This window comes from Cryptomeria japonica, chromosome 4 (genome assembly GCF_030272615.1).
Source record: "Cryptomeria japonica chromosome 4, Sugi_1.0, whole genome shotgun sequence".
NCBI classification, from domain to species: Eukaryota; Viridiplantae; Streptophyta; class Pinopsida; order Cupressales; family Cupressaceae; genus Cryptomeria; species Cryptomeria japonica.
The window spans coordinates 613,140,585-613,146,732 of NC_081408.1; the positions used below are offsets into that span (position 1 = coordinate 613,140,585).

Here is a 6,148-nt window from a genome sequence, read left to right on the forward strand (position 1 = left end):
ATTTTGTAGAGAAAAATGATGAGATTAGGTGGTAAGGCTCTAAATATGCCTCTATAATGCCAAATTGGTAGAAACTAACCCTTCATGGATTTCTTTAAAGTTGTGGAGTGAGAAATTATCTCCCAAAAGCCAATGCATTTGCTTGGACAATCTCACGTGTTAAAATCTTGATTAGAAATGTTACAAAAATATGGTTTCTCACATCCTTTGCGATGTCCCCTTTGTTATATAAATAGATAATTTGTAGACCATCTATTAATTCATTACTCATTTATTGTCCCACATTAGTCATGGCTTTGTGTCAAGTTAGGATAGTTCTAGTATCCTCCTTGATGCTCTACTCATCTTTTCTAGGTATGGCTAGTTCTGAAACCAAAATGTGGCTTCTCAAGAATTTGGGTGTCAAGTCCCTCCCTTTTCATGTAACACATCTAGACTAAAACCAACATAAATAAATATCAAAGACAAATCCTTCAATTTAAAGTGGTAATTAGAAAAGTAAATATTGCCATCTTTGAAATAGTTAACATAGTTACGATACAAAACAACATAGAGGAAGCATGATGATAGAGTGGAACACATATCTCATCAAGGTATGGTTACTATTGAAGGTCCCCTATTGAAGGGGTTTTTAAGGTTAACCATCCTAGGATTTAGAGAAGCAAGGTGGCCTAAATCCCCTCATGTAAGAGTGGTAAAAATGAAATTTGATAGTACATCTAGGGGTTACCTTGAAGATCAACAACATCCTTTTCCAAGTTTGGAATGTTCTTAACTAGTTTAAGGTTGTGACTATGCAACATTGTTATTGTGAAGCCAACGTTACAACATTTTTTTTGGCAAATTTCAAGACTGGTGAAGATGTTGAATGGTTGTCTAGATTCATGTAAATTGAAAAGACATGTCTTGCAAACAAGTATACGAATGGATTTGGCTTGACAACTTGTCACCACTCAATACTTTCTATGCATACATTTGCCTTGTTTTCACCTATGCTATGATTTGAACTTTGGAGCTTTCTCTTGAGTATGGATCCTTTGTTCTCCCTTCACGTGATGAAGAGGGAGATGACATTCAAGGGATCCAATGTAGATATGGAACAAATAATCAATTATCTAAAACTAGATATGCAAAGTTGTGTTAGTTTGAAGATAGTTTCCTCACCCTCCATTCATTTTAGGCCAATCCATTGCAATCAAAGTATAATGAAGGTGGTTCAATGTCTTGATGTGTAGAATCTGTAGTCAAATTGCAGGAAGTGATGGAGAGATGAAGTTGGAGGAGCTTCCAATTTTGGGGCACGGTTTCTATGAGGATTTTTTGGTAATTAGAAAGTAGGGTTCTGGCCTTGACAAAAGAGGAGAAAAGTCTAACGAATGTGGTTGTTTACTAGGAATGTTTGTCACAAAGAAGATGATAATGTTGGTTATGTAGTTTAGCAACCTTCTAATATTCTAACTCCATTGTCATATTGTGCAAGTTTGACAATGACCAAGAACCTGCCGTTCTTTCTATAGCTAAATTTGATAGAATATTTAAAAATTTGAAAAAATATAATACATATCTCTTTATACCTTTTAATATGTAAAAAATAATTACATAAAGCAACTTTTTTATTAAATTATTAAAGATTTCATAATAATTTTTATCAAATTTGTTAAATTTTTTTTTTAAGAATATATTTATATTTCCGCATAATCTTTGCTTTCTCTCTCTTTCTCTCTCTCTTTATATTACAAATTTTCAAAAACTTTCATAAAATACACGGAAAGGAAAATATATAAATTTTCCTCATAACCTTTGCTTAATATGTTTTCAAAGACTTGCGCATAACTTTCATGAAATGCAATGAAAAATGAAAAAACAAAAATTTCTCATCGCCCACCGTGGGGCTCGAACCCACGACCACAAGGTTAAGAGCCTTGCGCTCTACCAACTGAGCTAGACGGGCTGTTCTTTAAGTTCATTCACATATTAATTAATAATAGTTTGTATTATTTTTGGTTTTAAAATAAACTTTTGGGTTGTAGCTCTCAAAAAAGTCACACAATTACGGTAAAATATCTTTTGACTATACTTTTCTTCACAAAGAAACGTTGTTCGATACTTTTATTAAAAAATATTTAAAGAGTTAATTTTGAAGTATATAACTAAGTTTTTAAAAAATATTTTTATTGTATATGTATATCTTTTAATGAAATAATGTCATTTATATTAATTGTATATATATTTTTATTAGCATCTATATAACTATTTAAATGATAGTGTTATACATATTATAAAAAAGATGGGTGAAATTAGTCACATCTCACAAATTAAAATGAGATTATAGTCGAAAACAAAGCACTAAAACACCATTACAATAATCTACTAAATGATGAGAGCAACAATAAAGGGATCAGGAGTTGGGTCCTAGTCATCTAGGTTAGTCCATATTTTGGTGGGATTCACTTAAGGGGATTTAGTCTCATCTTGTAGAGATGAAGCCTTTCAAAGATGAGATAAAGATTCTTGATGTGATTTTGATGAGTTATAAAATTAGCCAAGATGTCATCAATGTAATATTATAGGATCTTATGTCATGAATTATTAGAGTAATCACACATTGGTAAGTTGCTCCTATATTCTTTAACCCCAATGGCATAATTACATAATATGAGGTACCACAAGGTGTTGTGAACACTATCTTATATTAGTCTTTCATGTTAATAATTGATATGATTGTAGCTTGAGAATCTATCCATGAAAGATACTAAGGCATGGCGTATAGTCAAGTCCAATATCATATCAATATTAGGCAATGGAGAATAATCCTTAAGAGAAGTCTTATTAAGATCATGAAGTCTATTGAAACACAAATATGGCTATCATATTTACTAACAGTGAGGATATTTGATATCCAAGGTGAATAGTCAATTGGACTATTAAAACTAGATTTTAAGAGATTTTCTATCTCAATCTTGACTAGTAATGCAATCTTGGGATTCATCTTATGAATCTTTTGTTTGATAGGCTTGGCATCAAGAGAAAACACAATATTATGAACCATAATAGATTCACCAATACTGGGAATATCCTCATAATACCTAGTAAATATATTAGAATAGGAATGTAAAAGATTAGTATGCATTTTAATTTCTCCTGAAGAAAGCTATTTTCCAAGGACTTCAAATCCATGAAAGCATCATAAGTATCTCCCTTAATAAGAGTACTACGGTCTTTGAGATTAGACATAGACATGTTCTCACCATCATTAGATAAAGGGTCTTTCTCATCAAAATTCAGAATAAACTCACCAAAGTATGTTTTTCTATTCAAGCAATATTGGAATCAACATTTATGATGATGAGGAGGTAGATCAAAGTAGACACATAAGAATTCTTCTAAAGATTCCTCTAAAGAGAAGATACCTTGAGGAATTTTATTATATTCCACCCTACTTTCAATATACTCGAGATGAAAAAGTCTTAGTTGAAGAGGTTCACAAGAAACCATGTGGGCATTTAACCATGATTTTTCTTTAGAAGTTGTGAGGTGGTATCCAAGCCCTGTCTTAGAACAATGAAGATCAAGTTCTAATGAAAACTTAATACCTTACTCATTATGGCAACAACCTTTACCTATATATCTTGTTTGAGAAAGAATATCAAGTCCTAGTCCATAATGTAATTGAAACTCTTGAAAAGAAGAAGTAATATTGTTAAGCGCATAGTCAATATTATATGTGTCATCCTAATATACATAAGCATAATCATCTTTTACAACCAGTGTGAATAAGGTCTTTGGAATGTTTGGGTGGATTAGATTGAACTTGTATTCTTTGATAAAAGACTTGATAAAATACAAAGGCCGTCAATTATCGCCCAAACATGCATTATGTTGAGAAATAGAAAAAAAAAGTAAAATACATAGGATTCTTGACTTTAGAAGGATCTCAATTCTTAGGAGAATCTTCTTTGGGGACATATTGTTTAGTCGATACAATTGGAGTAGATGTATGTGCATTAGAAGACAATGATGGAATGAATTTATTAGTGGTAGGTTTGACCAAAGTCTGACCAACTACCACCAATTGACATAGATGCATAACATCATTGTTGGCCTTAATCGTAACCACCTCATTGTTAGCAAAAAACTTTATTGAATGATGTAGAGTAGAAGTAACCACTCCTAAAGCATGAATCCACAGTCTTCCCGAGAGAATATTGTATGGTAGAGGTCTTGGCATAACAAATACTAGGGTTGGAATGATAATGGGTCCCAACCTTAAAGAGAAAATTATAATTCTTAAGGCTTTTCAACTAGCATTATTGAATCCATGAATGTCCAAAGAAGCTGCAAGTGATTTTGAGTCAACCTTGATTTTAGGCAATAGATCGAGACTACAAACATGGAGTATCGAACCAATATGAATGAGAGTACATCCAATGCCAATGTTATTCACATAAACGATTATCATTAACAGGTCTACCTGAATTTTTACTTTTGGAGGTAGAATTTTATGTGGTTAGGAGATGATATTTGATGAATCTACATGAACATGACCTAATCAATGCATTTACATCTGTTGGCCTAGTAGAAGAAGGTAAGGAATGTTTTGTAAAGTATCCTAAATAATGCATTGATAAAATGAAGTAGTCTAAAGCAAATATCAAAGTGAGATCTTAATAGGAGTAACATGAAGTTGCTCGATGAGATCATATCTACTTTAGTGCTTAGTTGCAAGTCTGTTTTATTCAAGAAGATCAGGTTGAGCAAGTTGTAAAGAAGTAGGATGATCACATTTTTCTTGCTTCTTTGAGTTTTATAATTGTGGGCTAACACTCTATAAGAAGGCACCTTATATTGTGTATATCTTGTAAATAGATCTTGTGCATCATTTTGAAATGGAACACATTAGATATAATGAACTCTTTTCGGAGGACTAGCTAGAGTCACATGAATGGCTAGTCTCTTAGGCCTACTAGGGGCAGTAGAGACTACAATCATGTTCATGGACTTCTCATCTTGTAAAGAGGAAGATTCTAACAAAGGAGTTTGTGTAATAGATTTTTGAATAGAAGAAGATGTTACTAGGAAATCATCCAGGGTGTCCTCTAACATGTCAAAATCCTATTTTGAGAATGCATTATGAAATACATTAAAATTTTGAATAAAAAGATTTGACATGTTCACGTTGAGTTCACTAAAAATGTAAAGGAGGGGATTCACTATCCTCAAGACAGTGGGATATCAAGGATAATATAGCCCTTAGTTACTTCAATTGATTGACTAAAATTATGTAAAGAAAATGATCAAGAATGCTTGTATAATTAGACTAAATTAATGCTATGTTTAATAAAGTAGATATATTGGAATTTTCTTAATAATATAGAAAATTAGTAAGATAAAAATCTTTGAGCTACAAAAATGGAAAGTAAAGAAGCTCCACAAATCTTAATACTAGATGGATTTATTTTTGGTCTCAAACATTGATGTGTTATGAGGATGTTTGTGCGCTTGCATTGTTTCTTGTTAGAACTAGCTAGTAAGCTTTTGGATAGTGAGATCTAGTTCATCAATAATTTGTGGCTCCCCTCTTGAGATAGTAGACATGAGAATATCAAAAATGAGAGGAGTCTTTTTTGATGTGAACATGGGAGAAATTTGTAGAGCTTCATTGTGTGACAAAAGAGAGGAGAGGATTAGAAAATCTGCCAAAAGTTGTGAAAATGAGGAAAAGAGGGGGTTTTGTTGTGCATTGAGTGGGAGGAGTCGTTACCAGTGTGTTTGGCCATTTCTACAATATGAACTTAAATTAAAAGATATTACAAATATGAAACTAAAGATTAACCCTTAATAATATGATTGGAGAATCAAAACAATAAGAAGAAAACCATAATATACATGAAACACCAAATTTACGTGGAGAAATCCTTTCCAGAAAAAATACCCCCACATAAAGAGATGCAAGTATATTACTAATCCAATGAAGATTACAACAACAACATACTTCTCTATAAACCTCTATAATATCTAGCAACACTTCATTATCTTGAAAATTGAAGAAGATTGAATGAATAATTCTAGATTAAGCACCAATTTATAGGAGTTTGTGAGGATGAATACCATTGTGGTATGACCAAACAATAGGCAACAAAACCACCTA

The 6,148-nt window shown here is 32.1% G+C and overlaps 1 non-coding gene across 1 annotated transcript; it reads right to left on the reverse strand.

The window, feature by feature from the left end:
- Positions 1-1,878: 1,878 nt before the first annotated feature.
- On the reverse strand, positions 1,879-1,951 carry TRNAK-CUU (transfer RNA lysine (anticodon CUU)). The gene has a single exon. It is a non-coding gene; the product is annotated as a tRNA-Lys (tRNA).
- Between the last annotated feature and the right edge of the window lie 4,197 nt (positions 1,952-6,148).